Source organism: Lissotriton helveticus, chromosome 2_1 (genome assembly GCF_964261635.1).
Source record: "Lissotriton helveticus chromosome 2_1, aLisHel1.1, whole genome shotgun sequence".
In the NCBI taxonomy this organism is placed as follows: Eukaryota; Metazoa; Chordata; class Amphibia; order Caudata; family Salamandridae; genus Lissotriton; species Lissotriton helveticus.
The window spans coordinates 1,283,037,663-1,283,058,208 of NC_136059.1; the positions used below are offsets into that span (position 1 = coordinate 1,283,037,663).

General features: G+C 47.8%; 1 protein-coding gene across 2 annotated transcripts in view; it reads right to left on the reverse strand.

The window, feature by feature from the left end:
• SMARCAD1 (SNF2 related chromatin remodeling ATPase with DExD box 1) overlaps window positions 1–20,546 on the reverse strand; it is an 809,617-nt gene that overhangs the window by 102,114 nt on the left and 686,957 nt on the right. The gene's annotated exons all lie outside the window — the stretch shown is intronic.

The following is a 20,546-nucleotide window of genomic DNA, read 5'->3' on the forward strand; positions in this document are numbered from 1 at the left end:
GAGTTATGTATGTTTCCATCTGTAAATGTGGGCAATACTGGTCGGTTTATCTGTGATATGTTAATGACCTGTAGGTATGCATGGAAAGTCATTTGCATTCCCATTTGAGGATGGCACTCGTTTTAGCACACATTTCGCAAGACAAGCTTTTCTTGGTTGATGCTGGATTGCTTTTTGTACTATTTCACTTGGTGTATTGCACAGAAATGCTCAGTAATTAATTGTGCTTCAGTTTCTTTTAACTTTCTTCTTTTTATGACACTGATTTCAACCTGTGGGGATTATGTTCACTTTCAAATAATTCATTCAAGCTTTTGCTAACACATTTAAAAAGGTCTTGAGCGTCACTTTAACAGCACTTTGAGTAACAGAGCATGGGATCATTCACTTGAGGTAGTTTTATAGTTTTTTATGCCACCCTGACATTTAACAGTGTTATATTGTTATTAGTGATTTCTTGTGGCATTTTAGATTTTGTCCGCAATCATAATGCATTCGGGAATTATTACATTGTCTAATCGCTACGGCATCATCCACCATTGAGCACAAACCAATCTTGTGACTTTCACTCTAGTTTCTTGCATGTGTGGCAAATAAACTGCAAGATACCCAGAGAGCAAGTAGTAGCCCTACTCTCCTTGAAACATTCAAGGGCAGTTTGAGCCTTGTCCCTGAAAAAGCAAGTCCCATCGAATTGCATGTCTAACATGGAGGACTGGACGTTGCCCGAGAACCCAGTTTATCGCAGCAAAGCATTGTGACGCCGGTGCCCAAAGCCTGCCCCATGGAGTCAGGGGTGTCCAAACCATTATTAATTGTGAACTTGGCCACATCACAACCATCCTGAATCGCCTGTGAAAGAACTGAACACTGGAGAAAGACTGGTCCCACAGAGTCGCAAAGGGCATGAGTGGAGTGGTCCAACAAACAGGAGGCACTGATTGATTGTAGGGCCAAAGTGGCCGAAGAAAATAAGTGTCTCACAGTCTCCATTCTCTTTGATTCCACATCAGGGTGAGTTGTAGGGAAATTGTTTGGGTTGGTCCAGCTAGTGGAAGTTTGCGCCACAATACTCTCCAGACAGGAGTGTTGTGCTATAAAGGATGGGTTGCCTGAAGCAGGATAGTGTGGCCTGGCAAACTGCTGGTTAACTAGAAGGCCAAAACAAGGCATCGCCCAAGCCCAGGAGGGTGTCCATCAAGGCATCATTGAAGGGAAGGAGAGACTTAGAAGCAGTCTGGCCAGACTGCAGGACTTTGGTCAAGACATTTGTTTGTACCTCCATGGTTGGGCGGTGGAAGTCAAGGATTTCCTCCACCCTGCACACAAACAGAGTAGGAGGCAGATCCTTCTGTGACCAGGCCAAAAGGAGAGTAATGGACTGCCTCAGGGGAGGTGTCCAGCTCACTTGCAAGTTCTCATATCAATTGTTACCAGCATAGGGCTGAGTGAACTCATCACCCTGGTTGTAACCGTTATCAGAGTCCATCCTAAAAAGGGAGAGTAAAGGTTGTTGTCTACCCTGTGGTAAATCAAGTGCAGAAACTTCTTTTCCATTCAGTTGGAACATTGGTCGAAGCTGGACCGACACTGGAGAAGACAATCTGGGCAACCTCGTCGGGTGGCGAGGTCGGCTTCATTGTTAACATAACTTGGAATGGCACAGTATTGGCCACTGGGGGCAGCATCAGGATACGAGCAGAGGGCAGAAGTGGATCAAAGGGACCAGCTGGCACCGAGGGTGAACCCGCTGGTGGTAATCCAAGTAGAAGGTCTCTTGGTTCTTTGGTCCCAAAGGCGTGCCAGAAAGTCGGTAGAGAACCAGAGCCATGACAAAGCTGTAAAGAACTCTTCGATCTGGAGGGGAATGGCTGAAGTCCCCGGAAACTCAAAAACTCAGGCTGTGTCAGAACCAGCTGTGGAATTAGCTCGAAAGTTGGCAGATTCCAGGAGAAGGTACAGGACTGTTGGCACTGCACAAGCTTTGTCAAGTGAGTGGGAATGGAGTGAAGGAGCAGAACTCCACTTTGACTTATGTTAAATGTGTTTACTGTACGACTTGGAGCATGACAAAGACCAACCTCTAGAGCAGCTCCGTCAACTCAGGGAACAGGTGCGGGATCAGGATCAAGTCTTAGACTTGAAACTGTCCTGGCACCGCATGTTCTTGTGCTTGGTGACAAAGTTTCATCCTGCATTCTCTGATGCCTTCAAGTTCATCAAGGCGCGGTCACTGGGGGTCTTGGAGTTGTGGCTCAACCTCAGACACCCAAGGCAAATCTGATGGGGATCTGTCCCAGACATCTGTTTGCAACAGCACTTACAGGGTTTAAAATCTGTCATCTTGGGGGGTGACATCCTTTGCACCTTGTGGAAATTTGGTGAAGAAAAACTGAAAAAGCGTTCTCTGAGAGAAGCTATGGATCTGTATGTGGAGTCAATGAGAGCAATAAACTAATGACAGTGCACATGAGTGGTGTCTATATAGGCCCCACACACCACCTCTGGAGCAGAATGGCATCAGTGGGGATCCACATGGAGCCACCTTCCTGTGAACAAGGGTACTATGGAAAAAGCGTCCATTTCCATCCTGACACCTGGGAAATACTCTAAAGACACCACATCTGCAGCTAGAAGTCTCTATCAGAATACAGCTATCAGTAGTAGACGGGATACCCTAGGCAGACAGGGATATTAGTTGAAAACGAAGGCACCTTTGTGAGGCCTAGCACCCATAGACCTATACCAGATAAACCACTGGTACAGCAAAAAATACATCTGAGTTATCTAATGAGGCTATTCTCTACTTGCGGGGAGAGATCAGAATAGAATACTGGACCACAGCCATCACTTTCGGGAACACTCAAGGGGTGCTGGTAAAGCCACAGGGGAGCACAATAAACTGAAAATGCTTGTGGGCTACCGTGCACCATAGGTAACGCCAGTGGGCAGGCAAGACGGGATGTGAAAATAAGCACTGCAAGTCCAACGCTGCCATCCAGTCTCCAGGGTCGAGGGCAGAGAGGACCAGAACCAACGTGAGCATTTTGAACTTCTCCTTCCGGAGGAAGCGGCTGAGGGCCCCGAGGTCTAAGATAGGACGCAGGCTTTTGTCCGTCTTGGGTATCAGACGGTAGTGGGAATAGCAACCACAACCTACTTCTGGCACAGGGACCCGTTCGATAGGTCCCTTGGCCAAGAGAGTGGTAACTTATTGGCAGAGAAGGGCCAAGTGATCCTCTGACATGCGATGGACTGCTGGTGGCATGGAGGGAGGGGTAGTCTCGAAAGGGAGAGAGTAGCCCTTTGGACTATCTGCAAAATCCACCGGTCTGACATGATGTTTTGCTTGTGGGGGACGTGATAGCGACTCCTGCTGCCCACTGGCCTCTGGTGGCCCTGAAATGTTGGACTAGGAAGGTTTAGAGGATGCTGCAGGGGGGCTATTGGTGGACTGGCCCGCCTGATGGCGTCCAGACCCACGTTGCTGGGCCCCACGTCTGTGGTCACCCATAGGCTTGATAGCTGGCGTCGCACTGTGGCTCGCTTGGGTGGAATGTGGTCGGACACCCGATCTGTAGCCACAAAAGGGGCGAAAGTCAGACTGGGCGGGGCAAGACGTTGCCACGAGGCCCAAGGATCTGGCCGTAGCCCTAAAATCCTTGAAGCGCTCGAGCTCTGAGTCCGCCTTGTCACCAAACAGGCGACAGCCATCAAAGGGCATGTCCAGAAGGGTGAATTGGATATCCTGTGAAAAACCAGACTCCCTCAACCAGGTGTAATTACCAAAAAAGGGTTTGCCTATCACGCAGCAAGGCCACGCCACAATAACAATAAACAACTAGGATCGCCAACGCTGCCACTTTCTTTAACCCTTTGTATGCTGTTGACGGAACCGCTCCGTCATCAGCTGCGGTGGCGCTGTGATGATGACGAAGCGGTTCCGTCATGGCCCGGCCGCCGCGCCTGCGCAGATTCCGCGCCTGCGATGGGCGTTCTATTGAGCGGGCGGGGCCATGACGGAACCGCTCCGTCATGAGCACAGCCCAACCGCGGCAGATGACGGAGCGGTTCCGTTACCAGCATGCGGCCCCCGCGTGGCCGCCCCGCCCCCTTAGCACTGCGGCTGTATATCCGCCGCAGTGAAGGGGTTAATGTTTTAGAATAGGAAAAAGAATTAAACAAGTCCCTTCTTATGCACTCATTCAGTTTGAATAAATCTATTTTATTGTTTCAATTTTCACGATTTTTCCAAACATTTAACTCTTTACAAAATCACAACAATCATCACAAACAATGTACTATTCCCCCCGCAAAGAACTCTCACCCTTTCTGGAACCTAATTAATGTTCCATTTTTAACAGACTCATCAACAATCTCCCTATCATACTCCCATATAGTGCCACATTCATACTAGTGTTCAACTCAATACCACATCTATACAAACAACCTTTCTTCATTCACACCAAACCCACCCTGGGGCACCTAAACAAAAACCTTTTCAAATGCAGATATAACATTTTTCAAAAGCAAACACTAAATGTTAAATTTCAAAATAGGCCATCCATAATTGATAAAACAATGGAAATCTTGAAAAGATGATTTCGCTTGATTGGCCTAAAGTATCATGGTAGACGGGTTTCGAATCCCTTTGTTAAAAGGATTCTCCTCAGGACCAAGTGTCTCTTCTCAAACACTCTGACAGAATCACATGAACCTTTCTCATATCCTGTTTGAAAATGTACGGTGAAATTCTGTTAAAATGTGGAAGATTCTCTGTAGGGACTTCTCTCCAAATAAAGTAAGTTGAGTCTCTCAATTTCTTCGGCTGAGTTCTGTACACATCTCTTGATTGTACATTCGCTTTGTTTGTACCAGGCCTAGCGCCTCAGGGCTATCGACGTGGAAACCGTTCTCCCCAGAGAGTCAGAGGTATCCAGCCCACACCAGATGGTGAACTTTGCTGCGTCTCAACCCTCAGCCACGGTGCGGATGAGCACGGCCTGGGCCTCCTCCAGGCACTGTGGCAGCACTTGCGCAACCTCATCCCACACTGTATGGGTGTAACAGTACCAAGAGGCATGCGGTGTTCACCGACCGCAGCCCTAAGCTGGCGGAAGAAAATATCTTCTTCCCAAGGTGGCCAGCTTCTTGGATTCCCTATCTGGGAGAGCAGTAAGGAATGTGCCTTTTCAAGCTCTCAGGGGTGGGGTGTTGGAAGAGGAAAAGAGGGTCGCCCGGGGCCGGGCGGTGGTGTCGGGCAATCATGCTGTCCACAGGAGCCCTTTTGCTGAGCTTGAACCAAGTGCCCAGAAGGATTCAGTGAGGGCTTCATTAAAAAGGCAGCAAGGGTCCAAAGAGGCCACTGCCGGCTGAAGCACCTCTGTAAGGAGGTTAGTCCTGACTGCTACAGTAGGAAGCTCGAGGCCAAAGGCCTCAGTCGCACCATGCAACACCACAGCATAGGAAGCTCCCTCCTCCGTAGCCACGGTAGGGGGGAGAGCATGCCAAGGTCTGGGAAGGTATCCAGACCACTGGCGTCACCCAACTCCTGTTGCCAGTCCAGCTCTTCAAGCTGGTCAGCTAGAGCGTCAACAGACCCCTCCCAGTCCTCCTCCCTTTCTTCTGGCTGCCACTCAGGGCGATAAAGAACGCCAGGGATTAACAGCGGTACAAAAGTACCCTCTGGTGCCAGGTCCAAGTCGGGGGTGAGGCTGGAGTTGACGCCGGTTGAGAGCACAACCGGAGTCGGGGCGTCACCACTGGAATCGGCGCTGGGGAAGGTACTGTGAGGTCATCTGGAGCCAATCCAGATCTAGGCCTGAATCCATGGGGGCCCTCCGGTGCCGAGGCCGAAGCCACCGCCATCGAAGGCCCTTGTCCCCCAGCCAAGTCCATGGGGCCCGCAGGCACGGCTGCAGAGTTAGGCTCCCCAAAAATGCTATGGAATGCTTTGTAAAATGCACTAAGTTGGGCAGGGGATGCTCCGGGAAAGGGAGGGAAGTACAGAGACGTCCCATTGGGCGCTGAAGATGGAGCTGAAGTGCGACAATGCTTCTTCGCCTTCTTCTTGTGCTAAGACTTACCGGCAGAGTGCGAACACTTCGATGACAAGTGGTGATGGCTGCGCGACCGGTCCCACGACCTTCCCCTCGACTGGGACCTCGAGCGGTGCAAAGCGGATTGCCGGGCATCCAAAAGCTTTTGGGACCACTCCCACAAAGAGTTTGGGTTCATGGCTTGGCAGTCTGAGCACGACTTTGGAACGTGGTCGCTCTCCAGGCACCAAAGACACACGAGGTGTGGATCTGTGACCGACATCAGCTTGTGACTGGGGTCACAGGGCTTGAAACTGGTCCGGCGATGAAACAACCCCTCGTGCACCAGGAGTCTAAGACTTGAAAAAGATGCAGACAAAAAGTTGAAAAAGGTTAGTCAAAAAAAGACTAAGGGCACGCTCTCTCCGGATCTGCACTGGCTGGCATGGAAAAAAGAAAACTGATGTCAGCGCACAGGGTCGGCGTCTAAGTAGACACAGCAACTTCATCCGGGCGACCACAACGCCGATGACTGACGTGGAGTCGACGGATGTGGAGACGACCGACACCATCTACCAACGCTCAGGGGTACTGCTATGAAAATTTTTCTCTGGATCCAGTCTGAGGCCTGGGGGTAATTCTAAGGTAAGGAATCTATAACTACAGTCTCTTTCAGATATTAACGTATAATGTACAGCAGGCAGTACTTTATTTCATATACATATATATCAGCAGCGAGTGAGCTTCTAAGGTTCACACAGAATACTAGCAAGTAGTTAGAACCTCCTCACTCTAAGCCCAGAACCTTTGCTGCTAAACAGCACTGCCTGTTTACCAATGAAGTTTCAAGAATTTTGGTACTAAGGTTTCACTTTTTTACCGGCTTCACTGACGCTAAACCTTTAAGCTCAATCTCATTCGTCCAATCATTTTTTTGCCTCACTTGTATAAAACTTCTCCCAATCTCTTTCTAGTACAAACTTTGAATTTAGATCTCAAACATGGGCCATTTTACTCTGACTATCTTACTATATTATAACTTGTCTGTAAAGTGGGTGATATTTGTTGAAGCTTTATGTCTGAGAAAAACTGAAAATGTATCTGAAAGCCATTGGCTCTACAAGTAAATTGCTTCCAATAAGTAGCTTTCTGCTCTATTCACCTTAGTGTTTACAGTAATTTCATTAGACTTCAAGTGCCACTAATATTCAGGGTCAGACTCACATAAAGGACAATCAGGGAGTGCCTGTCGGGCTAGATTTTTGTGTTTGTGGGTCCGTTTTATGGTCTGCTGGGACTGTTGTTACTTTTGATATCCCTGATACTAAAAAAAATGCCTGCTGCAACTCAAATCCATGGCATCTTCCACACCTTGCAAAACACGTATACATCCTGTCTTTATGAATTCAAAACTACCCCAATGTGCAAACATGGACCACTTTTTTAGATATCTAATTCACTAAAGGAGACATTTTTAATTTGGTGCCTGGGTCTATTTTCTGCCCTAGTCTGACCCTGCGATTGTGTATTTGTTTGCTACGTAATTAGGCAAACCAAGAATATAAACGGTTCATCACGGCTTGATAAGATGAACATGTAGAGATTAGAACGCTAACACCCATTAGAAAAAAATATATATATATATAGCAATGCAATTCCAAAAGTATTATGAAAACGTTTTCAAAGACACAAATCTCATTTTAATTAAGACAATACTTCAATTTGTTAATTTAATAAGGTTTGCCAATCTGCTGGTACTTGTACTACAAGCAGTAATTCATTTGTTATAGAATAAGGGCCTTATTACGATGCGGCTCTGGAAGCCTCTGACGTGCGGTCATTGCTGTTTCAGTTCTGACTGCCGCATTACAATGCGTGCAATCGAAACTGAAACTGGCCAGGTATTCCGGCTGGCTTTCGATGGGCTCAAGGAGCATTTTCGCCAGTCAGGGACCAGTACGTAATTCCATTGGACAGCGTTTTTGCCGTTGGGATTACAATGCTTGTTTTACGACAGGCTTTCCATGCCGGGCTTTACGCCATGGAATGTCTGTCAGAAAGCAAGTTTGGGTGCCCCTAGCAGGGCCCTCTTCTCACTGCGGACTCCGCTTGTGGGCCAATGGTGCCCCCTATTAAACCCTGCACCATGTGCAGGCACCTTGAAGGTGCCTGCCACGCTGTGCAGGAATTTACAAACTCTCCAATTTCTCAATGGTAGTTTGTGCTACGGCCGGTGGCGCATTGTGATTGCGGTGTCTGGACCACCGACCGGAGGTCGATCGGTCCCGAGACTGCAACAGTCCGACTGACATCGTAAACGAGCCCTAAGTGTTGGGCTCAAAGGTTTTCTCCAAAGACCGATGCAGGTGCTGTAGAATATCGGAGTTGTGAATACCCCAACTGCCCTAACCTTTTTTTACCTCATGTTTTTTTATCCACCACAATACACTCTGTGCCCCTTTATCTAAACCCTGCTTTCTTCCTTTGTCACTATTTTCCTGTCTTTCGCTTCCACCCAACACATACAATTTCCCCCTTTTTTGCCTTTCACACTCTTGTTCTGGGCCAAAATATGAGGATGGAAAAAAACATCCGAGACCCCACAAATGAGTGCTGATGGGCCCCCCTACAACTTCCTGCTCACAGTAAGCACTAGTTGCATGAGTACAACTCCAAAGGCGGTACTGGAAACCAGCGTGGCAAGAATGTGAACATTAGATAGACACATTTTAAACCTTTATTTTCATTCAATCATTATGACTGTTTATTTTGCTGGTTAAAGAGAAGGAGTTAAATAACTTGGTCCTTTTTTATGAACTGGCAAAAAATTATTTAGCAAAGGACTCCCTGCATTTGAGTGGCTGTACTTGAGCATTTACCTATGCCTACCTGAAGTACAGGCTGGGTATCATGAAGTAAGAGCAATGAACATAGGAATGTTAAAACAATCTGGAAAGGAAGCTGAATAACGCTGACCATTTACCGAAAACAGAAGTGATACGTTACTCCTTATTAATCTAGGAAGGTTCAGAAGGACAATACAAGACCCATTTCTGTTCAGTTTCACACACCACATGTACGTAGCATTCCTCTGGATCCCTGAAGTAAATGTGAATCAAGTTAAACCAGGCTAGTAGTGGTGTCCCCTATAGGGGGAATACCGCACCTCAAAACAAAAGCATAAGTAAAAAGATCTGATAGTTAGGGGAAACCCATAAGTAGATTGCTGTAAATCCAGCGCGGGTGCAAGGGAGACTAATGTCACTCACTACCAAAAGTGAATAAAGCAGATCAAAGGGACCTGCCGGCACAAACCTTTTTGGAGATAGTCAATACAGCACAAACAAATATAAATTAATACAATATCCTATACATCTCAGGACTGTATACAGAATAGAGCTGTAATATCAATGTGATGAATTAGCAAATCTCCAATAATATCAAGACAAGATGACCCAATGGAAGTATTGGTATTGAATATGCTACTTACCAGTATGCATCTGTTCTTGGCATGTAGGGCTGCTGACATTCATATCTATAGCATAGATCGCCGCCTTGTGTTGGGTCCGGATGATTGCACATTGTTGTCCTGGAAGAGTCTTTGAAGTATCACGAGATAGGTGGCTCCTCCCCTGGACTACAGTGTGCATGGGCATCGACTCCATCCCCAGATTGTTTTTAGCCATTGTGGCGAAGATGGAGTGTAACGGTGTGAGCGATGACCATGCTAAGAGTAAGTGTAAATTCTGCAGCCGCTACAGGCGCCGGGAAGGAGGGCGGGCGATATGAATGTCAGCAGCCCTACATGCCAAGAACAGATGCATACTGTTAAGTAGCATATTCAGTTCGAGGCATGTGGGCTGCTGAATTCATATCTATAGCATAGAATAAATAGCAGTCCCTCCATTAACGGCGGCCGCCTGTGCCAGCTGCAGACGTTTGAAAAAGTGGCTTAAGAACAGCCTGCCCTACAGCTGCTTGGAGTGCACATCTACACAGTAGTGTTTAGTAAATGTGTGTGGTGTAGACCATGTGGCTGCTCTACAAATATCTTCCAAAGGGATATTACCAAGGAAAGCCATGGAGGCCCCCAACTTGCGGGTGGAGTGGGCTCTGGGGGGGACCGTTAAAGTGCGCTTAGCCTTGTGATAGCAAATCTGAATACACTTAACGATCCACCTGGCTATACCTGCTTTGGAAGATGGGGTTGCCTTTGTGCTGGGCTGAAAAGGCAACAAAGAGTTGTTGTGTCTTCCTAAATTCTTTGGTCCCATCGATGTAGTACATCAAAGCTCGCTTGACATCAAGAGTGTGGAGCATTCTTTCAGCTACTGTCTCTGGGTTTTGAAAGAACGCGGGCAGCTCAATGGTCTGATTGATATGGAACTGCGAAACCACTTTAGGAAGAAATTTAGGGTTAGTGCGCAGCACCACCCTGTTGGAGTGAATTTGAATGAATGGCTCTTGTACAGTGAGCGCCAGTAGCTCACTAACACGTCGTAGAGACGTAATGGCAATGAGAAAAGCCACTTTCCATGTTAAGAACTGAATCTCACATGAATGTAGAGGCTCAAAAGGTGGGTCCATCAACCTGGTGAGGACCACATTGAGGTTCCATACAGGAGCTGGCGGGGTCCTGGGAGGGATGACCCGCTTCAGTCCTTATAGGAAGGCTTTAATGGCAGGCACTCTGAAAACGGAGAGATGCTGCCTGTTTTGGAGATAAGCCGCTATGGCGGATAAGTGTATCCGAAGGGAAGCATATGCTAGATTGCATTTGTAAAGATTTAACAAATAACAGATGATGTTGGGAGTGGATGCATCTAGCGGGTTGATGTTGTGTTCAGTACATGTAAATGACAAACCGCTTCCATTTCGCTGCATAGCAAGCTCTGGTGGTGGGCTTTCTTGCCTCCCGTATGATATCCATGCATTCAGGAGGCAAGTTAAGGTAGCCAAACTCTAAGACTTCAGGAGCCAGATCGCCAGGTTGAGCTGTTGCGGATCTGGATGCTGAATGTCGCCATGGTTCTGCGTCAAAAGCCTGGGCGTGAGGTGCAGCCTTTGATGCGGTACCACGGAGAGTTCTAGAAACGTGGTGTACCATGGTTGGCGTGCCCACGTTGGAGCAACCAGGATGAGTGTCATCGAGTGTTGCCTTAGCTTTCGTGCCACCAGCGGTATGAGAGGTGCTGGGGGAAAAGCGTACGCCAATCTGCCTGACCAGTTCATCCATATCGCATTGCCCTGCGACTGTGGGTGAGGGAACCTGGCGGCAAAGCTTTGGCATTTTGCGTTTTCCCTTGTGGCAAACAGGTCTATCTCTGGATGACCCCACTGCTGGAAATACGGGTGGAGCACTGATGGATGTATCTCCCACTCCTGCATTTGGTGGCTGTACCTGCTGAGCAGATCCGCCATCTGATTGTCCTTGCCCGGGAGGTGTTCCGCCATGAGGAAGATATCCCTCTGAATGGCCCACTTCCACATGCTCTGAGCCAGATGAGACAACTGTGGAGTGTGTGTACCTCCCTGCTTTTGAATGTAGTACATGGCCGTCATGTTGTCCGTCCGGATCAGCACGACTTTGTTGCACAGATGTACTTTGAATGCCTTCAATGCCATGAAGATTGCCATCAGTTCTAGGTAGTTGATGTGCATCCTCTTTTGCTGCGTTGTCCATAGTCCCTGCACCGTATAGTGGAGTACATGAGCTCCCCATCCCTGGAGAGATGCGTCCGTCGTCAGGATAATCTGTGGCATAGGCTCCTGGAACGGTCGGCCCTTGCAAAGGTTGTGTGGATTCCACCAATGCAGAGAGCTGTATGCCCGACCGGTCACCAACACTAGGTCGTTCAACTGTCCTTGAGCCTGCGTCCACTGATGAGCCAAGCATTCCTGGAGCGGACGCATATGTAGCCTCGCATGCGGGACTATGAAGATGCAGGAGGCCATCATGCCTATCAACTGCATGAACACTCTTGCTGGAAGCGAGTGTTGTGGTCTGAACTTCTGGATCAGTGACTGAATGCTGTCGATCCTCACAGAATTTGGCTGAGCTGTGGCTGCCAGAGTATCGTCGTCGCACCCAGATATTGCCGCCCATGGGCTGGCTGAAGGTGCGACTTGGGATAATTCAGTGAGAATCACAGATCGTGAAGAAGGTGAATGGTGTGGGACATGTTGGCGGCGCACTCCTGGGCCGACTTTGCTTGGACAAGCCAGTCGTCCAGATAAGGGTAAACGTGAACGTTCTGCCTCCTGAGGTGCGCAGCTACTGTCGCCAGACATTTTGTGAACACCCTGGGCGCCGTGGTCACCCCGAAAGGTAGGACCTTGAACTGAGAATGCCGACCCTGAATAGTGAACCTGAGGTATTTTCTGTGTGATGGATGCAGTGGAATGTGGAAATAGGCATCCTTGAGATCCAAGGTTGCGAGGAAGTCTCCCTGATTGAGCAACGGGAGAACCTGCTGCAGTGTGAGCATATGGAAGTGTTCTGATAGAATGTACTGATTCAGGGGTCTGAGGTCCAGTATGGGTCTGAGGGACCCGTCCTTTTTTGGGATTAAGAAGTACAGGGAGTACACTCCCGTGCCTTCTTCCTCCACCGGCACAAGTTCGATTGCCCCTTTATGCAGCAATAAGTGCAAATGCTCTGTGGACATAGGACGGTGTTTTGGTGGCATGTTGGGTGGAGTGGATGTTAACTCCAGACAATAACCGAACTGGATAAGTTTCCTGACACACCTGTCTGTGGTGATGGATTTCCAGACGGGCAGGAACTGCTGGAGTCTCCCCCCGACAGGTGTAGTATGGTCGGGGGGCAGTGACAGGGCGTCACTGTTTGTTGGTGGCGGAGGAGCGGGGGGGAGTTGTTTCCACGACCTCTGCCCTTGGTGCTGTTGCCCCGATAACCGCCTCTACTCTGCTTGGAGTAAGAGGACTGCACCCCACCTTTATTGTATTGCGTTTGCTGGGACATCTGGCCTCTGGAAACACCTCTATTGCTTGAGCGACGAAAAGTGCTGCCCCGAAACTGCTGGGACTGGAGAGCCCCCATGGATTTTGCAGTTTCTGTATCCTTTTTTAATCTTTTCTAAGGTGGTATCCACTTCAGGACCAAATAACCTATCTGGGATTACTGGCTGATTGAGGATGGTGGTCTGTATCTCCGGCTTGAAACCGGAGATTCTGAGCCAGGCCTGGCGTCTCAACATGACACTGGTGTTAATGGCTCTGGCCGCGTTGTCCGCCACGTCCAGTGCACACTTAATCGAAGCGTTGGAGATAGGCTTCCTTTCCTGAATAAGCATCTCAGCTGCCTCCTTATACTGATCTGGAAGATGCTGTAACGGGGTCTCTAGTGTGTCATAGTGTGCCCTGTCATATCTGGCCAGTAGTGCCTGAGTGATAGAGATATGCCAGATATTGGCTGCTTGAGCCGCCACCCTCTTCCCTGATGCCTCCAGCACTTTAGATTCCTTGTCAGGGGGAGGAGCATCACCAGTGGTCTGCGAGTTCGCCCTCTTCCGGGCATTAGAAACGACCAGAGAGTCCAATGGCAACTGGCCTTTGATGTAGGTGGGGTCGCCAGGTGCCGGCCTATATTTCTTTTCAATCCTAGGGTTGATCACTCTGGCCCGTGTGGGTTCCTTAAAAATGTCTGCAGCATGTTTTAGAACCCCTTTTAGCATGCGGAGTGTCTTGACAGTCTTTTCTGCCGTGGAAAAGGTATCAAAGAGGAAGTCCACTTCGATAGGGTCAGCATGCAGCTGGACGCCGTGGTTTTTAGCCGCCCTCTCAATTAGAGCATTAAATGCCGCAGAATCCTCAGTAGGAGAGGTTTTGACATTGTACACCTGAGGGTCCTGGGCAGTTTGCGGATCCCCTGGGTCCCCTGCATCCGCCCATGAGTCTTGGTGATCCTCAGGATCAGTGTTGGCAGGAAAGTTATACTCCTTGTCCTCACCTTCTCCACATCTGAGTAAGTGGGTGAGGGTGTAGCCACTCGTGGAGTCCGTGGAGCAATAGGCTCAACCAGAACAGGGGAGTCCACAGCAGGCTTCTTGCGCTTCAAAGGAATCGTGTAGGACTCCAAAGGCTGGGTTGCCGTGATCTTCAGTTTCCCGGTGTCGGCGTCTATAAAGTGTTCCGACTGCTCCTCCACCGAGGGTTGTCGAGGTTTCAAGCTCCCAAGCGGCTGAGAAGGCTTCGACGCCGTAGACACTTGGACGGGCGCTTCGATGACCGACCGTGGTGCGAAGGCCTTTGGTGCTACCTTCGGCGGCAATGTAAACAGGAGTGGCGTCGAAGACTTTGGCGTTGTGGCAGCTGGCTTCGCGGTGGAAGCATCCTTCGGTGCGGCCGCGGAAGCCTTGTTCCTGATGCGTTGTAGAGAGTCCGACACCTGCTTTGTAAAGGAAGCGGACGGTTTCGTCGACCCGACAGACGTCTTCGGTCCACCTGCGAGTGAAGACTCGAGCGTCGATGCCTTGTTCTTATCCGGCCGAGGCACAGGATCAGCCCTCTTCGGCACACTGTGCCCCCTTTCCGCGCCGACGGCCTTCGGCGCCAACTTTGTCTTGTCGGTGGACTTGAGTACTGGGTGCGGGGCCCCAGTCTTCGGTTCGACGCCTTTGGCCGATTTTGGCTCGATGCTCTTGACCGACTTTGACTCGGCGCCCTTGACCGACTTTGGCTCGGCGCCCTTGGTCGACTTCCCCGGGTCGACAGCCTTCTTCGGCTTCGGCTGCCCCGACGTGTCTGAAGACGAGGAGGCGGCCGGAGGGACAGACGTCTTTTGTTTCGACGGCGTCTCTATTAGTTTCGTTTTCGTCGACACCAAAGGTTTCGGTTTCGTTTTGACCAACGTAGGCTCCGCAGAAGAGTCCGTAGCCGGGCCCGTAGGCGAGGCCGTGGATTTGGGTGGAAGGTCTTGGGTAAGGCCGTGTGGCGATCCCTCGACCTGAGCCTTAGTAATTGTTCGTTCGGGGCTTCGCTCTTCACATGAGCTATCTCCTGTGGCCCCGTAGGCCTCATTGTCGTCTCCTACCTCGTCGACGACTTCTTCCTCGACCACTTCGACGTCCGCGTCGTATTCGTAGTCGATCTCCTCCGCTGGAGGGGAAATCTGCATATGAACTTCATGTTCGTCTGCTTCTTCTCTGTCGAAGATGTCCACCGGTACCGGGGCCGACTGGCGGGCCTCCTGGCGCGCCACGCGCCGAAGTCGAATCGTCTTCTTCGATCGAAACCTTGAACAAGCCATACAGTTGGCTTCATCGTGGTCCGGCGACAGGCACTTGTTGCAAACTGGGTGGACGTCGATGTGTGGGTACTTAGATCCGCACACGGGACATTTCTTGAACGGACTCCGTTCCATGATGTGTCGTCGAAAGTCTTGCTGCGTCGACTGGGCCTCGAGCACCGAAGAGTCACGCGACTCCTCTGGACGTCCGACTCGGGAACTGAGCCGGAACAGAGCTGGGCACCGAACGCAAAACAATACCGACGGTATAGGAAAAAGGCCTTCAGGCCTTAAGAAAAGTCTATATCGATTCCGAACTGGAGATGTCGAATATACATCCGAACCCAATGGCGGAAAAAAACAATCTGGGGATGGAGTCGATGCCCATGCGCACTGTAGTCCAGGGGAGGAGCCACCTATCTCGTGATACTTCGAAGACTCTTCCAGGACAACAATGTGCAATCATCCGGACCCAACACTAGGCGGCGATCTATGCTATAGATATGAATTCAGCAGCCCACATGCCTCGAACATGTAGTTTTTTTATTTTCGTATTCAAATTCAAGAGTAAAAGGCAGCCAACACGTGTTTCGTCTGTACAAAGTTGGTATTTCAGACTTTTTCAAGGATAAGGCAAGCGGTCGAAGTAACTTCAATATATCAACTCACAGTCTTGATGTGCGTTGGACAGCCCCAAAAATACTATCATATCAATGGGTCAAAAGTGATATAGTCCAAAATGTAAAGTGCAGTGAAGATACAAATTCCAATATTATATGTAGAGTAATTTATGATTAACGTCTTATTCCTTTGAAAAGGTTGAATCTCAGAAGCATAAAAGAAACCTGCAATATTGCGGTCAAATCACAGGTGGGGCATAGAAAGAGTGTCCCCAAAATGCGGGAATACGTATGCGAATATTATGAAGACCCCATCCGTCGTGAACTGAAAAACACACAGGAACCCCCACGCAAGTGATCACGAAAACAGACAGATAGTTATAACTTCAATAGCTGTTATTCAAGTTGTCACAAACCTGTGCAGGAAAGGAGCACAGTGAAGATGATCGCGCAAAGCCAGGAAAACAGCTGAGAGGACACCAGATGTATGAACCCTGATCACAAATGAATTCAAGATGTTTACACAATTATTTATACACTGATGCAAAGCTGCATAAACGGGGAATAGAGTAGAGCTGCCTATTTAAATGGCTTTTCAATATCAAACCAAATTTATTTACTACATGATGGAAGAAATTCTAATATAGCTGCTTTATCCAACTACTGATTATGCCTCCTTTTCCGCTATCTGCTAACTTTAGATTTGTAACTAGCATTTGTGATAAAGCTCAGTTCTTCCAAGATTCTGTGCAACCATTTTAAAGCAATTTCTAGTGTGTTTCCCGAGTCTTTCACCTTATCCTAATGTAAAGATCTGTGCCAACATGGAATCTCTAGTAACCATGTCACCATGACATCAGGAGAAGCACCTGCTTCAGTTGCCACACACCTTCACTCGTTAACACAGAGAAAGCGAAGGAGAGGTGAGGAAGGAAAAGAGAAGGAGAGAAAAGAAGAAGATGGAGGGAAAAAAATCATTAATGGCAACAGTCTAAACATAAGAATAAGTTTTCAAGATACTAAGTTTTTTTAAATAGCTTGGCCTTTTAACATTCCTAGAGGACAAACATGGAGAAGCAAAAGAAGCAGTATTAGGATTCTTTCTAATCACAGAACGTTCACAACACTCAGCCCCTTTGTACACTGAGACCCTATTCAAATTCCAAACCCTATGGTCTTGAGTTCTAACAGCGTTTTTGAAAACCTTCATGACCCGTATGGGTTTGGAGAACTTAACCTTCGAACTAGGTTGCCTGATGACAACTAAGTCGCCAACCGTGAGCATGGTCTCTTTAGTGGATTTCTTGGAGTCAAAGTACAATTTCCTGGATAAGCACCTGGCTTCTTCTCTCATGTGTCAGTCAGGAGAGACCTTCTCAGACAAAGAGGAAGAAGCAGATTCCCCTAGATGTCTAACCCAAGAGGGCTCAACTAAAGTACAGGGAGACCTACCTCTAAAGAGGACAAAAGGTGACTTTCCAGTCGTGCTGTGTGGTGTCACCCTAGAGCTTTCAACCTTTTCAAGAACCTCCTCCCTCCAATTGAGACCAGCGCTCTTGGCCCAAGAGATGGTTTCCTTTAACACCCTATTGAACCTTTCCACCATACCATTGGTCTCTGGGTGGTAAAGGGAACATCGATTGCGCTTGCTGTCGCGACCTTTAAGGAATGCCTCCATCTCTCGTGAAAATAACTGCAACCCTTCATCATGGAGGATGGTTTCAGGGTAACCTTCTTTGGCCATGACAGATTCTACCACCACGCAGTTGTTTAGCAGCCTCAAGTCTATACACAGACGGAAAGACCCATTGGCCTTGCAAACTGCCACCACAGGGGCCAACCAATCAGTCCTTTTGACTTCTTCAATTATTCCTCCCTGCTTGAGTTTGTCCAACTCCTTTCTCATTTCATTCCTTACAGACAAGGGAACATTTCTTACCTTGCAGCTAGAGGGTTGAGAGTCAGGGCGGAGGCGTATATTAAGCTTGAACCCCTTGGGGAATCCAAGTTCATCCCTAAAAACATTGGGAAAACTTTGCTTGATCTTAGTTTCAACATTAAGATGAGGTTCTTCAAGAATTATGTTTACATCATCCTTCAATTTGATGGGACAGTTGCTACCTGGCTCGAGCAGGACACCCAAATCCCTTTGGTGGAACCAGCTGATTATACTGTCCCCTTTTTCCGACACACATATCTTGCAAGAGATGTAATGGTCCTTGTACTCAATGAGTCCTATGAAGTAACCATGCAGTGGGATGTGTTCCCCACCATAGGCCAAGGGACGTATATCAGGTTTCAGAAGAGAGGTCTTGTGAGCCAATTTGTTTTGGTAAAATACCCTTGAAACTATGGTGGTTTTGGCACTGGAGTCAAACAGAAGCCTGGTGGATTCACCACCTACTTGGATGTTCTCAACTGGGCAAGACTTATGCTGTATAACAGAATTTATTTGGACCATAATCTGACCACAGACAAAGTCTTCCTCTGGGATTTCAGCTTCCACGCACTTGACAGTGGAAGAACGACTCTTTGTTTTGCAAACAATAGAGAGATGACCCTTCTTCTTACATTTCGAACAAATTACCTCTAATGCAGGACATCTTTTGTCGTTAGCTAAGTGGCCCAACTTGTCACACCTATAGCATTTATGTACAACAGGTTTACTTTTAGTCTTAGTGACATTATCAGGTTTAGATATGGTTTTAGCTTCTTCCTTAACTACTTGAACAGCTGCCTGCTTATCCTTTTTTATGGTGTCAACCCACTTAGCCACTTGAATTACCTCGTCTCAGGAGGGTTCATCCCTCAACCAAAGCTCTTCAGGGATCCTTTCAATGATGCAACACAACATGAACTGGTCTCTGATCCTCACATTCAACAATACAGCAAATGTGCAGGATGAAGCGAGCTTTCTAAGTTGAGTGATGTATCCCTGAACACTATCACCTTCGTTTTGCAACCTTTTGGCTAATTGATATTTCTCTAATATAGTGCTAACTTTAGGAAAATAGTGTTTATCAAGCTTTTTCATGCAAATTTCAAATTCATTCATATCTCTCCCTTCTGCATCACTGAGTACAGGAAGGTGATCGATGACATCTGGCCCTTCCGACCCTAAACATTGAAGCAGAAGAGAAGACATGCGCTCAGCGCTAAGACTTACTCCACAAACCTTTGCACAACGCTCAAAAACCTTTTCCATTTCTGCCACTTAATAGGTGGCTCCCCAGGTGACATGAGAAAGAAGGGAGGAGCAGTTACATTCTGCATAGTCAACAGTGATATCAACTTCAAACTTCACCACAGAAATAAAATTAATGATGCCAATATTGAAATACCAAGTAACAGTTTTGGTTACAACAGTATGTAAATGTAAATGTAGTATACTTGTAAAGCGCACAGCTGCCCCAGAGCATGTGTGTGCGTGTCACAGATGTAGCACGCAGTGAGAGTGAATGAAGGCTCAAACGTGTGCGTGTCACAGAAGTGGCACGCAGAGTAGAGATAAAGTTTCAGAGCATGCAGAACGGATGAAGTGGTATACAGAATAAATGCAGAAGGATTAAACCCCTTTTCTCTCGCGTATCCTTGTGATGTTTTTTTTAAATTCTTTTTTATTTAAGAAAAAAAAATATTTAACATTATTTATATCACAAAAATGATGTGTCACATAAGTGACATGCGAAGAAAACACCGCATTCATATGTGTGCCTTTCACAGAGACGGCACGCAGGGTAGGGGATGCAAATAATCCACTAACAGTGTAGTCCGCAATGAGCAATTGTGTGCGTTTCAGATGTGGAACGCGAAGTTAAAGTCAACACCGTAGGTAAGGTAAAAGGAAGATGGCAGCCGGAGCATCAAAACGTGCCCCCGCAGCGTGAAGGTCGTGTTTAGCACGTTGTTTCAAGTGCGCAGTGGAGGCAGAGAATGACAAGCGAAGGAAGAGCAGCATGAAAATCGAAGTTAGAACAGATGAAGCCAGAGTTCCGATTAGTTTCAAGCTTTACGAAGGCTCACAATAGACACATGCGGAGCACTTGAGGTAAAATGCGTTTCTCACCTCTCTTTCTTTCAAAAGATAAAGCACGCAAAGCTTTCGTGACCTGCCACACGGCCAACACGAAGAGACCAAATGTTGACAAAGTCAAGATTAAGCTTAAAGAGATCGAGAGTTAACAACACAGATTTCTCAAGGTTCAGATGGATTTAAAAGTCTTATTATGACACAAAGGGACGCGCCCGCATCCACCTTTTAACACCCAAGTGAAACACAATAGGGTGAAAAAGCACGGCGATAGCTCCTAATCCCTGGGACATGCAAGATTAGGGAGTAGTTGAGGGTTTGAAATGAGAGGTTCCTCCAGTTCTTTTAGTTAAAGCAGGGTCCCAACAAAAGTTACAAGTAAAGAGACAGTACCTGAGGTAGAGTTGTTCGTTCTCTACCTGTAGAAAATGTCAAATTAAAGGAGTAGGTGAGGCTTGTTGGGTTCTTCTTTCCTTTCAGCTGCAGACTACGCCAGTGTAAGATCCTTGAAACAGCTGAAAGGATCAAGCAGGAGGCAGGTAGATGTGCAGATCTTCAGGTTTATTTCAGAGTAAGAAGAAAACCATCCAGGTCCCAGCCAGTTCAGA